Source organism: Camelus ferus, chromosome 2 (assembly GCF_009834535.1).
Source record: "Camelus ferus isolate YT-003-E chromosome 2, BCGSAC_Cfer_1.0, whole genome shotgun sequence".
Lineage (NCBI taxonomy): Eukaryota > Metazoa > Chordata > Mammalia > Artiodactyla > Camelidae > Camelus > Camelus ferus.
The window spans coordinates 30,904,592-30,922,158 of record NC_045697.1 but is presented as its reverse complement, the minus strand read 5'-3'; the positions used below and the strand labels follow the sequence as shown (position 1 = coordinate 30,922,158).

Here is a 17,567-nt window from a genome sequence, read left to right as displayed (position 1 = left end):
TCTGGGAGCCTCCTCAAAATAACCAGAAGGTGTAGGGGGATGGGGGTTGCAGATAGAAGTAGGTGGGGACAGACATGAACCTCCTAGTAAATACACCCAGACAACGAATTAAAATAAGGACATTATAAGCATAGTACATGAAGTATGAATTAAAAATCTGTTTTTAGGAAATCTTGAACACGCCATGCTCCCTGTGGAGTAAATTAATATTCACCTATCACAAGCATAATTTACACTAACACAAGTTCCAACAAGTTCTCAGGAGTCAAAAATCACAAAACATGGAAACATTATTTTTTTTAACACTAAACTTTGAGGTTTTAAACACAAATCAGTGAGAAGAGTGTCTGTTTATTTCCACAGAAGACTAAACAGTTCTAGAGATACCAAAGCCTTGTAATTTGCACATCCTTCCTTATTTTTTCAAAGTATAATTGGAAAGGTGGGTTTTATCTTTTCAGCTGTGAAGGAAATCTGGGGAACGCTTGTGAGATTTATGCTCACCAGCCATGACCCTCAAAAAACAAAGAATTCTCGGGGTATTTTTAAAAACTGGTTTGTGATGTACCATTTGTTCCTCAGGCTCCAAGACCTTTTTACCGTGGATGCTACAAATGCATTTCAGCTGCAAATTATTTGCACTGTTAAACTTTACAGCCCATAAAAACATTCATGCTGATAAAAAAAATTGAAATACTAGATTTCCAGGAAGAAAAATGAAGGCAAATTACCAGCCAACTTTTCTATTTTTAGCAGATTAAATAATCATAATGACTAGAGACTTCAAAGCATCTTGGCTTTATATACACTTCCTTAAATATATATAAAACTAAAAAATTTTGGAAAAACCTTTTACATGGAAAATAAAGTATATCTTTAAACACTCAAGCTCAAAAGTCCCCAGTAACATCCAGTATAGAGTATAGAGACTACCTTTGGCTTTAGTTCTTGAAACCGACAGCGTTTAAAAGTAATTCTGTAATTAGAGGATGTCCCAAACAACATGAAGGGAAAAATCGCAGAGCCACCCCATCCCAGACACATGAATCTATCCTCCTTTCATTAAAGGATGGAATCATATTAGTTTGCTAGGGTTGCAGAAACAGAGTGCATGCCACAAACTGAGTGGCCTAAACAAGAGAAATGTGTGGTCTCCCAGTTCTGGAGGCTAGATGCCCACCATCAAGGTGCTGGCAAGGTTGGTTCCTCTGCTGGCTGTGAGGACGAGCCCCCCAGGCCTCTCCCCCAGCTCCTGCTGGTTTGCCAGCAGTCTCTGGCATTCACTGGCTTGTAGAAGCACCACCTTGATCTCTGCCTTTGTCTTCCCATGGCATTCTCCTTGTGTATGTGGCTGTGTCCAAATTTCCCCTTTTTATAAGGACAGTAGTCATACTGGTTCAGAGCCCTTACTACCCCAACATGACCTGATCTTAACTAATTACATCTGCAACAACACTGTCTCCAAATAAAATTACATCCTGCGGTACAAGGGATCATTAGGACTTCAACATAGGAATTTAAGGGATTAAACAACTCAACCTATAACAGGAATTAACATAATTTATTTGCTCAGATGGTATACAAATGCAATCATCCAGGACACACACAGGGCAGGGGGGAGGGGAGCAACTAAATTAGAAAGGATCTCTACATATCAAAGCTGTATAGATCTATTTTGTTTCAATAATTCATTTATGCATGCATTCAAGAAAACATTGAAAAATATCAACAATGGAAAGACACAATCGGGGATAAAGGAGCTCACATGCCTTAAGGGACAACCTGAGACACGTGCTCTGCACAGACAATTTTTTAACTTATTATTCAACATTCATTTAGTGGCAGTGGAAAGAAACTAATATCTTACTAATAAAATGACGTATTTTCTTTATTTCAAAATCATGCATTATGTTGGTGGTATAGTGGTGAACATAGCTGCTTTCCAAATCATGCATTAAAACTATAATTAACATTTGCTTTTATTTGGGAAATTCTTCCTGGTCACAGTTTTCTGTCATTCATAATTAAATAATGTTAATAATTCATACTTATTAAAGATCAAGGTTACAAGACTAGCTACAGCGAATTGTTCAACAAATATTTGAAAGTGTTCTGGCTGCTATGTTGGCAAAACAGTTCCTACTTTTTTGTAGTTCTTGATCTCTTTTCCGTCTTTTTTTTTTTTTTTTTTTTTGCAATTTTCAAACTGAATGAAGTCTTGGGAGGCATACTTAATGGTTCAAACGCTAGATAATAAAATAAAGCACTCATTCTCCTCAAATAGCACTACCCCAAGCCAGAATTTCAGATGAGTATGAGTGCCAACTTCAGGGAGCTGTCACTGGCTGGTTTCACAACGCACTATACCCATATATCCCAAAGAGAGTACTCGGAAATAAAGAACACCTGTGGGGAATCTCTTTAAAGTCTCTGTTTGTTGGCCCCGTGTAGTCAGAGGTAGAGAGCAGGAATGATACACACTGTGCTGGGTGTGTAAGGAATTACTTATAGAACTGTGGCTTGATAAACACCATACTCCCCATTCACTCCAGTGAGATTTTAGTATCTCCTTATGAATTGGAGCCCCAAGAAGCTCTTTGATGTGTCCCTTAGTTAGTTTTGCTAACTAGTAGGGGAAATGAACACATAAATCAGGGAATCTCAAAACCGGGGACACTGTGCAGCTAGAGGAAAAAAACCAGAACATCACTGTGGTCTGTCTTTTTTCCAGCTTTACGCACCAGGGAAATCAACTCTCAAGTGGTGCAGAGTCTGGAACAGACGTCTGGGTACAAATCTCACTTCTGGCATTTATTAACTATGTGGCCTTGGGCAAATCATTTGACCTTTCTGTATCTTGTTCGCCTCTTGTACAGAACAGTAATAACAACAGTGCTTGCTTTGTGGAGCCTTGTACAGGTCAAATATATGAATACCTGTAGACTGTTTGGAACAATGCTTGGTGCATACTAAGCACAAATGCTCGCTATTATTAGATGTTTGTAACTGAACAGCAAATTATTTTGCTTGATGTTACATGTTGATCTGAACTTCAAACAAGTGAATTTCTTAGTTGGCGTAGAGTGGGCAGTGAAGCAGCCAGGTGTACATCCTACTCAATAAGCTTCCTGAAAGGGAAACACTGATCTCTCTCTCCAGGGCAGTCCCACCCCCAGGCAGATGCTCTCTGACCACGCTGATCCTGTTGGACAGCCTTCAGAAGGCACTTTGCTAAATAGAAAAGAACCACCCAGCACCCTGGTGCACACTCAGCTTACTGAGTCAACCAGCCTCTTACATTTCCTTAATTAGCACGCACAGACTTCTGCTATGGACTTTCCCTTTATCCCCTTCTTATCAAGGAATAATTGAACAATTTAATAAAATTGTACATATTAAAAATATACAATATGATGATTTGGTATACATTGTTACATGATTATCAAAATCAAGTTATTTAATATGTCCATCACTTCAAATAGTTAACTTGTGTGTGTGTGTGTGGAGTGACAAGAACACTTAGGACCTACTCTCAGCAACTTTCAAGTATATATACAGTTTTGCTAATAGTCACGTGTTGTACATTGGCTCCTCAGAATTAATCTTATAACTGAAAGTTTATACCCTTTGACCTACATCACCTTATTTCTCCTCATTTCTCCTACCCTCTACACCTTGGCAACCACCATTCTCTTCTCTGTTTCAGTGAGATTGGTGCTTTTTTCTTTATTTTTCTTTTTTATATTCCACATATAAGTGATACCATACAGTAGTTGTCTTTCTCCAACTGGCTTATTTCCCTTAGCGTAATGAACTCCAGGTTTATCTATGTTGTCACAAATGGTAGGATTTCCTTTTTATGGGCTTAATAATATTCCATTATATATGTGTATATATAATACATTTTCTTTATCCATTATTTGTTGACACACACTTAGGTTGTTTCCATATCTTGGCTAACTGTGACTATTGCTGCAATGAACATGGAAATGTAGATATCCTTTTTTCATCTCTTTTGGACATACATCCAGAAATGGGATTGCAGGATCACATGGTAGTTCTATTTTTAATTTTTTTGAGGAACCGCTATACTGTTTTCCATAATGACTGTATCACTCTGATACAAATTTTGAGAATGATATTTAAAATGCTAAGTGTTATGGACTAAATGATTGTGTCCCCCAAAATCCTATGTAGAAGCCTTAACCCCCAATGTGATGGCATTTGGAGGTGGTGTCTTGGGGAGGTAATTAGGTTTAGATGAAGTCATAAGGGTGGAACCCCCACAATGGGATTAGTGCACATTTGAAAAGAGGAAGAGACCAGAGCCCTCTTTCTCTCTGCTGTGTGAGGACACAGCAAGAAAGTACGCCTCTGCAAACCAGGAAGGGGGCTCTCAGCAGACAGCAAATCTGCTGGCACCTTGATCTGGGACTTTCCAGCCTCCAGAGCTGTGAGAAATAAACATTTATTGTTTAAGCCACCCAGTCTATGTATTTTATTCTAACAGCACAAACTGATTAAGATACTAGGTAATCACCTTTGGATGGTTGTTGATTCTTCTCAGGGTCTTTCAAATGCCACCTCTAAGGTATAGATTAGCATTTACTTATACAGGCACTCAGATAACACTGTTTATACTGAAATGATTTTAAATTACAGACTATAAAATATTAGAGTGTTGTTTTCTGGATATTCTTTGCCAATAATTATTAATATATACAAAATTGGTAAGTTATAACTAGGATAAACATCTATTTTAAAGATGAGAAAACTGAAGCACAGAAATCTATCTACTAGATTTGTGACAATACTCAGCCTTAGATCTTTTACTTGTATAACATGGTCATAGTGATGAATACATACGATAACGAATGTAAATTCCTTCTCTCAGTGCCAAGCATTCAGGAAGCATTCAATGAATTATAATTTCAACACTCTAAATGAAATATAAATGAATTAAAGAAGTTTTGCACCCTCACTTTAATATCTGAGAGTACTGCCTCCAGGTAGTAATAGAATTTTACTCTTCTACAAAAGTTCAGAGATAATTCAAGACCAATCCCTCCAAGAAAGAAGCTTAAAGAAATTTTTTACTGGCCTGAGAGAGCACAGAAAATCTTACTATAGCTAAAGCCTGACTAGGGTCTACTATTGGCCAGTAAAACATTTATGAATTAAATCCTCTTTATGTTTTATTTAACATAACTATCCTCAATGTACTACATCCCAAGCATGGCCTTTCCTGGTTACCTGTGTTTCTTAGAAGCCATTCCAAGCATCTTATTATCTTGTTCATTTCTCTTTGGCTATTTTCATGATCCTCCTTTTGGGGCTATGTCAATAGATAAGTGACATCATTCTAGAGGGTTGCCTTGTGGCCCTGATTCTGGCGCTAGTCCGTCAATTTCAGTCTTGGCCCAATGCCACGTTAGTTTCATACTGATTCACCAGTTGGCAAGAAACCAAAGTGTTTCTAGCCCTGGGAACTACAAGAGACAAAATGAAGTGGAGATGGCAGCACAGAAACCCAAAGTCAAAGGCTCACTTCCAGCTCTTGGCCCAGCACTGAATACAGGAGGAAAACATTCAATAATGCCAGCAGACACTGGGAATTTTACAGGGTATGCTGAGTAACTGTTGGCTTTTTCACAATTTCTGGCATGAACAATGCATTGAAAGAACACTAAATCACCAATGATTTTTTCCCCGTTTCTAAAACTCTAAAATCCAAACTATTTTTCCTTAAAGTCTTCGATTTGAAATGGATATTAGAGATTTTAATTCAGCCTCCCAAACGACACCAAGTTTTATAACCGTCCCTCAGATGACAGCCAGCTCCACTGTTTGACAGATCAGTTATTAGAAAGTCTTCATTTCCATTCAGTGAAACCCGCCTTTCTGTAACTTTCAGGTGCTGATCAGAAAAATCAATCCTAAGACCACAGCATTTCAAAATTGGCAAGAATCTCGAGATGGTTCTGCTCTCTAGAACAACCGCAAATTAAATCTTATCACATTAGAACGCATATGACTTAGGATTTCCTGAATAATTAATCACCTCAAACATCCTAAAAAACCGACGTTTATTATCTCTCGTCTGGGTGATTCTTCCAGTCTGGCCGGATGGTCTGGGGTGGCCTGATTCACACACCTGGCAGTTGTCAGGCTGGTGGTTCTGGAGGTGGCCTCAGCTGGGACTGTTTGGTCTTTGCTCCACATGGTACTTCGTCCTCCAAGAGGCAACCCCGGGCTTCCTCATATGGTTATGTCAGGGTACCAAAGAGCAGCACTCTTACAGCCTCTGACGTACCACGTTTGTTAACATCCTTTTGGCCAAAGCAAATCGCATGGGTGTACTGGGTTAGATAGTGTCCCCTATTAAGTTCATGTCCTTCCCAGAACCTCATAATGTGAACATCATTGGAAACAGGGTTATGACAGATGTAATTAGTTAAGTTATAGTAAGGTCGTAATGCAATAGGGTGGGCTCTTAACCGATGTGACTTGTTTTCTTATAAGAGGAAAAGAAGAGACATAGAAACACACAGGGGAATGCTGCGTGATGACTGAAGGGGACCAAGGGTTGCCATCAACATCAATAACTAAGAGAAAGGCATGGAACAGATTCTCCCCTGGAGACTCCAGAGAGAGCCTGGCTCTGCCAGCACCTTGATTTCATAATTCTTGCCTCAAAAACTATGAGAACGTTTCTGTTGTTTTAAGCCCCCCAGTTTGAGGTGGTTTATTATGGCAGCCCCGAGAAACAACACACATGACCAAACAGAGATTCAAGTGATGGAGAAGAAAACATCACTACTAAAAGGGAAGAACAGAAATGTCACCTTGCAAAGTGATGTGCACAGGGATGGGAAGAATCTGCAGCCACGTTCTCAACTTACTAGAGAGCCTTTCAAGCATCTGACACTTACCCCTCTTTGTCATCCTTTCCGGGACAAGTTCTCCCAGTTCCTGTAACAAAGTCGCAAAACCTCTCCCATGTAGGCTGCTCCCTTGTTGTATTACAAACTTGTAAGAGGCAGGGCAATGATCTTACTATCCACCCCCCATGTTTTCTCTTGAGCGGCACTATTGAGTTCTGTATTAGTTAGGCTGAGTTTGGCTGCAAGTAATAGAAGAATCTGACTAACAGGGGCTTAAAATATAAGATTACTTACTGCTTTGCTTAACAAGAAGTCTGGAGACAGCTGATCCCAAGTGTGGTAACTCCACAGTGTCAAGGTTTATGTCAAGATCTCTGAATTTCTCTTAGCCTCGCCTGTATGGCTGCCAGAGGTCTGCCTTAGCTCTGAATATCCTACTTTCATGTGGCCATGATCCAGGTGGGGCAAAGGAGTGGACGGAGGAGTGAGAGAGAAGTTTCCTGACTTGCTTCTGTCCTGCCATCAGGAAGGAAATGTTTCTCAGAAAATTTTCCCACAGTCTCTGGCTAGAACTGAGCCAAACAGCTACTCTTAGGTCCACAGAGGCTTAAAGAGCAAGTTTCTGCTTGGTCAGCTCTACTGGGGGCACCAGTAAGGTAACAGCTATGGGGTATGGTTCTTGGGCAGCCAACCAAGAGTGTCAGACACACCTCCTCAGAAATACATGATGTTCTGAGGTAGGCATGTGGATGCGGTCACTTTTATGTAACATATTTTTAGAGATGACGAAGCAATTTTACCCAACTCTTGAAATTAGCAAGTAATGTACTCATTCTATAGGATAGGGCATAGAGAAAAGTAATTAAACATGAGACCTCTGAAATCAGACTATCTGAATTCAAACCCCAACTTTTAATTTACCAGGTGTGTGACCATGGGTAAATTACTTAACTTCTCCTTGTCTTCCGTTCTCCATCTTAAAAATAAAGATAATAGCAGTATCTAATCATAGAGTGGCAAAGATTAAACGTAGTACACTTGTTGCAATGCCTAGCACATCGTAAATATTCAACAAATATTAGTCATTACTATTATCCCTGTGCCCGCTCCCACTATGGGATACGGTAAGGGTCAGAGATGGAACAAGGAACAATGATGTTAGTGTACACGCATTTACATGAAAATCCTGTAAGAACACAAAGGAACGACTAAAAGCGACTACCTCCGGTAGGGAGACAGAGGCTTTTTAGTGAATACCTTTTACATATTTGAATTATGAGAATGCATACTATCTAGTCAAAAAATATTTAAAGTCCCCATTATGTATTTAAATCAATTAGGTCCTGATTTCACGAAATGATAAGGCAAAACATCTTCCAAAATGCTAACAGTAATTATCTTTGGGCAACTGATTTTATTTACATATTTTTACTTTCCTGGGACTTTTCTCCTCCCCACCACTGAAAGATGTCTGTGTCCGAAACTCTGGAATCCATGAATATGTTAGGTTACATGACAAAGAGGAATTAAGACTGCAGATGGAATTAAGGTGTGAACAGTTGACATTTCATAGGGAGATGCTCCTGAATTATCAGTGGACTCAGGATCACAAGACTCATTGAATGGGGAAGAGGAGAGATGAGGAGTCAGAGGCAGAGTGATGCCATGTGAGAAAGATTCATCTGGCCACTGCTGGCTGGGGAAGGTGGGAGGGGACAGTGAACAAAGGAGGACAGGTAGGTACAGCAGCTGGAAAAGGCAAGAAAATGGATTCTGCCCTAGAACCTCTGGAAAGGAACATGGGTAGCCCTGCCAATCCTTTGATTTTTAGCCCAGTGACCCCCTTTTGGACCTCAGATCTCCAGAATTTAAGGTAATAAGTATGTGTTAAGTTACTGTTTATGGCAATTTGTTGTAGTAGCAATAGGAAGCTAATATGTATGTCCCCCATGTTTTAAATAATGAAAATGCATTAACAATCAGAAATAAAATTTAAAGATTATATAAATACAAACTGGAAATGTGACCAGAGTACTAAATTACATTTCCTTGGTGAGATGACACACACCATTAGCTTGTGTTTATTCAGATACATACCCTCAAGCCCCCAGGCAATCTTCAAAAGGCACAAAAGACCATGTGTCTGCTCCCACGTGCCTGGTATTGATACAGTTCATTCCACCCATTTCCCCAGTGCTTCGTCTACTGCTCTGCAGGGAGTGGGCATGCTGCATATGCCCAGCCTTCAACAGAAGTGCAGATTTTAGAAAAAAATAGGCAAATTAAACCATAAAAAGGGAAGATATATCGAAAAGACTGCTGATACAACAGCATTGTTTGAACAGCAGGAAATATTCTGAGACACTGGATAGAAATCCATTTCTAATGTGATGTACCTAGTTTTCCAGAGAACAGAAAATTGCCTGTTACAAATGCATTGTCATGATGACAGCTGGAAACAAGAATAAAATTGCACCAAATTCCTTTGTTTTTCATTGTCCCTCTGAAACCTAGAGACCTGAAAAAGCTTTACATTATAGTAGCTCGACAGTTTTTTAAAGATGAAAAATAAAAGCAGTTGGAAAACCTTCCTTAAAGAACAGAAAGAAGTAGTTCTTATAAGAAAAGTGCTTAATTTAAAGTTTTTCTTAAATTGTTTATTTCCTTCCCGATTACGAAAGTAATATATACTCATGGTGGAAAATTTATTGAATATGGAAAAATATATAGAAGAAAACACTAATCATTCATATGCAGAGGAAATCGTTGCTAAAAATCTTTGTTATATTTTCTCCCATTTTATGGGCTTTTTTCATATTAAATATATAGTATATACAATTTTGTTTTAATTTTTCTGTTAACATTAAAAATAGCTTTTAATTCAGAATACAAAATTGTACTACTGCCATAATTTTTATATTGCATAATTTTCATATTTGCATCCATTGTGTAGATTTAACAAAATATATTTACACTTTCCCTAGAGATGAATAATTAGGTTGCTTATAACTGTTCATATTGATAAATATTGCAGCAACCAAAAGCTTTATATGTAGATTTTTCTACATTAAGCATTGTTTCTTTAGGATCAATAAAAATGGAATAAAATAGCTTAGAATTGGAATATCTGATATTCCATGCTCTTGGATTGGAAGAATCAATATTGTTAAAATGGTCACACTGCCCAAGGCAATCTACAGATTTAATGCAATCCCTATCCAATTACCCAGGACATATTTCACAGAACTAGAAAAAATCATAATAAAATTCATATGGAACCATCAAAGACCTAGAATTGCCAAAGCATTACTGAAGAGAAAGAAAGAGGCTGGAGGAATAACTCTCCCAGACTTCAGACAATACTATAGAGCTACAGTCATCAAGACAGCATGCTATTGGTACCAAAACAGACATATAGACCAATGGAACAGAATAGAGAGCCCAGAAATGAACCCACAAACTTTTGGTCAACTCATCTTTGACAAAGGAGGCAAGAATATACATTGGAATAAAGACAGTCTCTTCAGCAAATGGTGTTGGGAAAACTGGACAGCAGCATGTAAAACAATGAAGCTAGAACACTCCCTTACACCATATACAAAAATCAACTCAAAATGGATTAAAGACTTAAACATAAGACAAGATACAATAAACCTCCTAGAGGAAAACATAGGCAAAACATTATCTGACATACATTTCAAAAATTTTCTCCTAGAAGAAATAAAAGCAAGAATAAACAAATGGGACCTAATGAAACTTACAAGCGTCTGCACAGCAAAGGAAACCAGAAATAAAACAAGAAGAAAACCTACGGAATGGGAGAACATTTTTGCAAGTGAAACCGACAAAGGCTTGATCTCCAGAATATATAAGCAGCTCATACGACTCAATAAGAAAAAAATAAACAACCCAATCCAAAAATGGGCAGAAGACCTAAACAAGCAATTCTCCAAGGAAGACATACAAATGATCAAAAAGCACATGAAAAAATGCTCAATATCACTAATTATCAGAGAAATGCAAATCAAAACTACAATGAGGTATCACCTCACACCAGTCAGAATGGCCGTCATTCAAAAATCCACAAATGACAAATGCTGGAGAGGCTGTGGAGAAAGGGGAACCCTCCTACACTGCTGGTGGGAATGCAGTTTGGTGCAGCCACTATGGAAAACAGTGTGGAGATTCCTCAAAAGACTAAGAATAGACTTACCATATGACCCAGGAATCCCACTCCTGGGTTTGTATCCAGAAGGAAATCTACTTCAGGATGACACCTGCACCCCAATGTTCATAGCAGCACTATTTACAATAGCCAAAACATGGAAACAGCCTAAATGTCCATCAACAGGTGACTGGATAAAGAAGATTTAGTATATTTATACAATGGAATACTACTCAGCCATAAAAGCCGACAACATAATGCCATTTGCAGCAACATGGATGCTCCTGGAGAATGTCATTCTAAGTGAAGTAAGCCAGAAAGAGAAAGAAAAATACCATATGAGATCGCTCATATGTGGAATCTAAAAAACAAAAACAAACAAACAAACAAAAACAAAGCGTAAATAAAGGACAGAAATAGACTCACAGACAGAGAATACAGACTTGTGGTTACCAGGGGGGTGGAGGGTGGGAAGGGATAGACTGGGATTTCAAAATTGTAGAATAGGACTACACTGTATAGCACAGGGAAATATACACAAAATGTTATGATAACTCACAGAGAAAACAATGTGACAATGAGTGTGTATATGTCCATGAATGACTGAAAAATTGTGCTGAACACTGGAATTTGACACAACATTGTAAAATGATTATAAATCAATAAAAAATGTTAAAAAAAAAGAATTGGAATATCTGAGCTGAAATGTAAGAATATTTTCGAGAACTTAATACATACTGCTAAAATTCTTCCTAAAGATGTAAATTTTTATCTTTGAGCACTACTTGGGACCATCTATATCACAACTCTCATAAGCACTGAGTATTACTACTTTAAAATCTTTGTAAATTTGATAAACAGAAAATAGTATTTCCCTGTATTTATTTTAATTTATTTTTTAGTTAGGTTAAATACTTTGTTCACTTTCTATTTGTATGGCCTCTTTTGTGAATTTTCTAGTCACATCATTTGTCAATGTGGTTTTTTAAGGTTAATTTATTAGAGTTTACAGCAGCAGGGCAGAGAGGCTGAGCAAATGACAGAAGCAAATAATTTATTATGGGGTTAGTTTCAGATCAGTTACACCCAGGGAGCATCCTCTCTGACAGCGAGAAATGGCAACCACATAAATGCTGACAAGACCCTGCTCTCTGCTTCCAGAGAAGCTCTTCCAAAAGTCACCCCAAACTGAATGTTTGCACTTCATAAAAAATGTCTAGTGAATGGCAAGAAATAAATAACTTATCTGCACTTTCCTAAAAATTCTTTCAGGAGCAAGTTGGTATTTCCGAGGAAGTCCAGACATACCTTACCTAGGAGATCTCTAAGAGACGGACGTGGAGGTGGGCAGAGCAGGGCCAAGAGCACACGTTAGGGATGAGAAGGTCCCCTAGTCTATTGTATAGTCTATGGGGATGATTCCCTTCAAAAAAGAGAGAGGGTCCCTAAGAGCTACCACCATAGGATGAAGAGTTGATCAGTGACTTTCACCATATATTTGTCCTCAAGAATATGAATCACAGGTGGATTTGCACTAATGGTGTTTTTAGAGTGGCTTTATAAAGTTTCCATGAATACTTTGTATATTGTTTCTTCACCCTGTTAACAGCTTGGTTTAGTTTAAGAACAATGTAATGCACACACTGGGTTTGAGGGAATTTTTGTTTATTTTTTGGTTTGAGGTTTTTTGTTTTGTTTTGTTTTTGCTTGGAAGTAGCTAAATAAATAAAACAAAATGGATGGTTTTATAAAAATGAAACTCCACATGGAATCACAGATTCAGGGAGGCGGAGGTAGGAGAAGGGGTGTGGAGAGTGCCGGGTGCATTTTCAGGTCAAATTCTCATCCGCTTGAGAATTAAAAGAAAAAAATACGTACGTCATGAAAAAAGAGAGAGGGTCCCTTATTGAGCAAGATACCCTATTGGTAGTTCTGCATGGTATCTACTCTCTGAGACTTTCACTTGGCAACTTAGAATGATACATGTGCAGAGGAATATCCACTTTTTAAAGAACCCTTTAAAAAAGTAGAGATTTGTGTAAGATAGAGAACATGTAAATTATTTAGGATTACTTTGGTTTCATCTAAAGCACAACAACACTAAAAATGGCTTAAACAGTAAGGGTATTATTATCTCAAATAAAGAGAAATAGCAAATTAGGCTGATCTGAGGGGATGAATTCAGTGGCTCAACAATGACTAAACTCCATTTCAAATTTCTGTGATTTTTGGAGCTGTTTTCTTAGGGTTTTCAGACAACTACCATAACACAGAATATCATGTCCTCAAACAACAATGTCTAATAAAATATTTAATCAGGGAAGAAAACATTTTCCAGAAGCCCACAGCAAAATTTACCTAGCAATGGATTGGCCAAAATTGGTCACAAACCTCAACCTACACCATTAGCAAAGGGGAACAAGATTACTAAAAGTGTCTTAAACCAAACATGATTTGCCCCCTCAGCTGGGCATATTAACCCCCATCACCTAGATAAAATCTAGGCTCTGTTGGCAAGGAAGGAGTGGAAGAACAGCCTATGTATTAGCAACCAAGTGTCCACCATACCATGTCTTATTCAATCTGTATTTCCCCAGAATCCAGTGCAATAGAAAACAAGTATTTGTAGCTAAGTTAATAAATAAAAGCAAATTGGAAAACCTTTAGAAAATATCACAAGTACATTGCTTCTACCAAGATCATTCAAGAACCATAAAATATTATCCTATTTTAGGAGAATACTAAAAGGTAACACTCAACAAAATAAATTTATAATTATTTCCTTGAGCGAAGAAATACGCTACATTTCACAGCATCAGACTTCTTTGAAATTAAAATACATAAACACAAGTAAATTGTGGTTTGACAAATTTGGGTAGATCAAGTTGGAAGAAACACTTATGAGGAAATATTCAAAACTGTGCCATACAGTTTTTACCAATTACCTTCAAACTGGCACCAATTTTCATATAATTAAGCTACCTAAAAAGCACCTAATTAACAAACAACCTATTCAGTTGGTTCCCATCTCTATGCTCCCATGATCATAATTGTGTTGGACCATTTATCACACTACACCACAATTTATCTTATAAATCAGCCTCCTTCCCTCCTTTTGGAAGGTAGAGTCAGGTCATATTCAGGACACTCTGTAAAGTATTTATTTGCCCAAGAGCCAGGCACCAGTATCTACAGTGTTTCACAATATTTACGTCCCAGTTATTAAGTAACTCTCTCTCAGTTCCATATGCACCCTTCCTTATACCCTGCTTTGCTACCTGGAGTTGGCTCTGCCAAGAAGGACACTAGATGGCGGCAGCAAGGCTGGAAGAGGAAGGGACATGCCCTTTCCTATCTGCTTCCTGTTCCCGTGAACATCACCCCAGCATTTCTTCACCTAAGGGCAGTTCTTTCTTCTAGTAGCAGCTGAACTCAATTGGCCTTTTTTCAGCACTGGAAGAGCCAACTTTATCAAGTCCCACTCCATCTGGAGACTCCAGCAGCAGCCAGGCAACACCCCTCTTTCTGGCTCCTCCCCCAAGCTCAGTTACCACAACCAGCTCAGCAGAACCCCTCCTCCAAGACCTGACCTTAGCTCTACTGGGTGTATCTGCAAGGACTCTAAATTCTAGTCATCCCAGCCTCGTCCCTTTGTTCCCTCCGTCCTAGCTGCTTCCTGCAATTACCACCTCCAGGAGACCTCGGAACTCTCTCTTGGCCCTTTCTGTTACCTAGTTCACAACTTTATATCTAGTTAGCAAGTGCTTATATTGACTTCCCCTGTTCAGATCCCTTGATCCTTGACTGATTTACAAGTCCCCCCACTTAACTAGTCCATGACCCTACACATCTACACCAAATGAGTGAATACACTGGTGCCCCATTCTGCGCAAATATTGTTCCATACTGTATTTTGAGGAACTCGGGAGCCTAGTGGCACTAGAGGGAGGAGGGGAGAATGACCACCTATGGGTGCTCTCAGCCTTCTCACTGTTGCTCTAAGCTGGCCCAGAGTTGCATCAGCAAAGTGAAACCCCTACAGTTACTTGGGCCTCTTCCTGAGAAGGTCATTTAGCAACCACCTAGTATTAGGTAAACACGCTCCTTGGGTTTTCCCACTCCTCCAACCCAAGCGCCTTACTGAGGCACCCCTTCCATTAAAATGCAATAGCCCCACTGAGGGAATTCCAGTCTCCACATTTCTCTCCCTCTTGCTATAAAGCCGCCATGGTTTACCATCCCTGAGAGTTGGTGCCTAGCCAGCTGCTCAGTTTCTCTGCTCCCTGATGCAGTTCTGCAGACAAGCACATGAGATATATTGTTCTCCAGAAAGTAGGAACTCAACCTTTCACATTTCTGAGGATTTCACCTAAAAATGAACTTCTGAAAACAACAGGCAGACGGAATCATAATAACTAACCCTGAGCCCTAAGCAGTGATGCAAGCAATAAACATGGGTTATCTCATAGGATACAATAAAGAGGAAGGCACTGTTTTAAGCCCACTTTCCATGTAAAGAAACCAAGGCATATAGCAGTGAGGTTATTTACTTTTTTTTTTAATATGAGGATATAATCACAGACCTTCTGGCTCTTAATCTCTCTGCTATAGTCGGATACTCATACCAGACCTTGACAGTGGGCAGCTCTGATCGGGAGTCCTCACAATTCTCCAGAGAGCAAATGCAATCTGAGGCTTCCACTTCTTACTTGTTTTGGTTCCAAACATTCAGAAATGGCCAGTGGCTACTAAATAAGTCTGCAAATGAAATGCTCTCAAGAAAATGTTGTTCAGCAACAGCATAATAGTGGACTTTTAAACTAGATGCACACAATTTGGCTTTAACCAATTTGACTTCTCGGGGAGTTGTTCATGAGACTTTTACGACACAGTGCCAAGTCTTAAGGAGACTGACACAGAGGATAAGACAAAGAAACACATAATTGCGTGAGGCAAAAACAGAAATGAAGTGTAGTAGATCCAGCACGCCTCTCCGTGAGGGCTGCTATGCATGAAGTCTTCATGCAGGTGCCAAGGCGGGAAGACGCCCAACAGCTGATGCAGAGGAGTTGAAAAGGTGGAGCAAATCTTGTTCAACTTGTATCATGTTGGACTCCCAGTATGGAATTTTACTTGAGTTTATCTTTAAAAGGACCACAAATAATAAAGAATTTAGGCAATAAGCTGCCACTATCAGGGAGTAGTCTGGAAGTTTATTATTTAGGAATATTGCAGAGGACATTCACCAGAATTTTTAGGATTTAGAGCCAAATTGTATATTGATTTTCCACTTTCTTCAATTTATTTCCACAGACAATGTTTCTAAGTAACATAAAAACCATACTATCTGAAAGAGTATTTTGATCTACACAGTACAAAGAGTTCAAAAGCAAAATATTATGAAACAGAAAGAGTGTGTATGTGTGTGTGTGCATGTGTGCGCACATGCCAGTCCTGGCCACATTTGTCCCCAGATCTATTCCCTCCCTTCCCCCTTTCTGCTGTATATAGCAAGGGGGACTGACCCCTGCAGGCTGTTCCCCAGGCTCCCCTGTCAACTGGCTGCCTGCTGAGGTCAGCCAATGAGAGGCACTGGAGATGGATGGGAGGGCTGGGGAAGGAGGGGCCAAGGCTGTGCTAACAGCACCTCTCCTCCCTTCATTGAAGGTAGGCAATGTCTTCCTGTTGCTACAAGTCTCTGAGCTACCTTGTAACCCAGCAGGACACTATGGGGCCTTCCAGGGACAGACCCCTCTGCCATATACTCTGCTGTAGCTCCTCTCTGAAATACCCACATAATAGCATCTCATGAATATTTCCTGAGTTTTTCAGATGCTAAAAACCACCACCAAATGGAAGAAATTAACTATTTGATAATCATGAGCACGTGACCCACAGACCTTCTGGTGCCTAAGGATTGATCACTACCAACCAGTCAGAGAACTGTGCCCAGCTGACCCTGTACCCTGGGCCGCCACACTCACCTGGCTTACAAAATGCTTTGCTGAAACACTTACGGGAATTTGGGGCACAAGCCACCCATTCTCCTTGCTTGGCCCTGCAGTAAACCTGTCTTTGCTCCAAACTCCAATATTTTGGTTTGTCTGGCCTCACCGGGCACACGAACGTGCATTCCGTAACAACCTCACCATGCCCGAACGAGCCTCTCAACTCCTTCATGGCCTGAGTAACCAAATTCAGTGCTCTCCGTCAGGGACACCGGAAGTAGTTTCCCCGTTACTGGCTGATCAGTGGTACAGAAAGGAAGGCTCCTCCAACTTTCCTATTTTTCCCCACCATGCATAAGGAGCTCCAGTTATAAAATAATTCTGGCTTCTCTCTGTCAAATGCCCATGGACCCAATGATGAAGGAGGAAATCCACTTGCCTGACAAGTGTGGAAGCAGAAGTCAGACACAGACAGCCCAGTCTTTTCCCCTTCCCTTCTCCTCTGGAAGTCAGTGCACCCTCACTCAGTGTGTGCTCTGCTCAGCTCTCAGCCATGTGGTGAAAGGGACT

The 17,567-nt window shown here is 39.6% G+C and overlaps 1 non-coding gene across 2 annotated transcripts in view; it reads right to left on the bottom strand.

Moving 5' to 3' along the window:
* The window catches only part of LOC102515980, a 292,327-nt gene that overhangs the window by 234,005 nt on the left and 40,755 nt on the right, over positions 1-17,567 (bottom strand). The gene's annotated exons all lie outside the window — the stretch shown is intronic.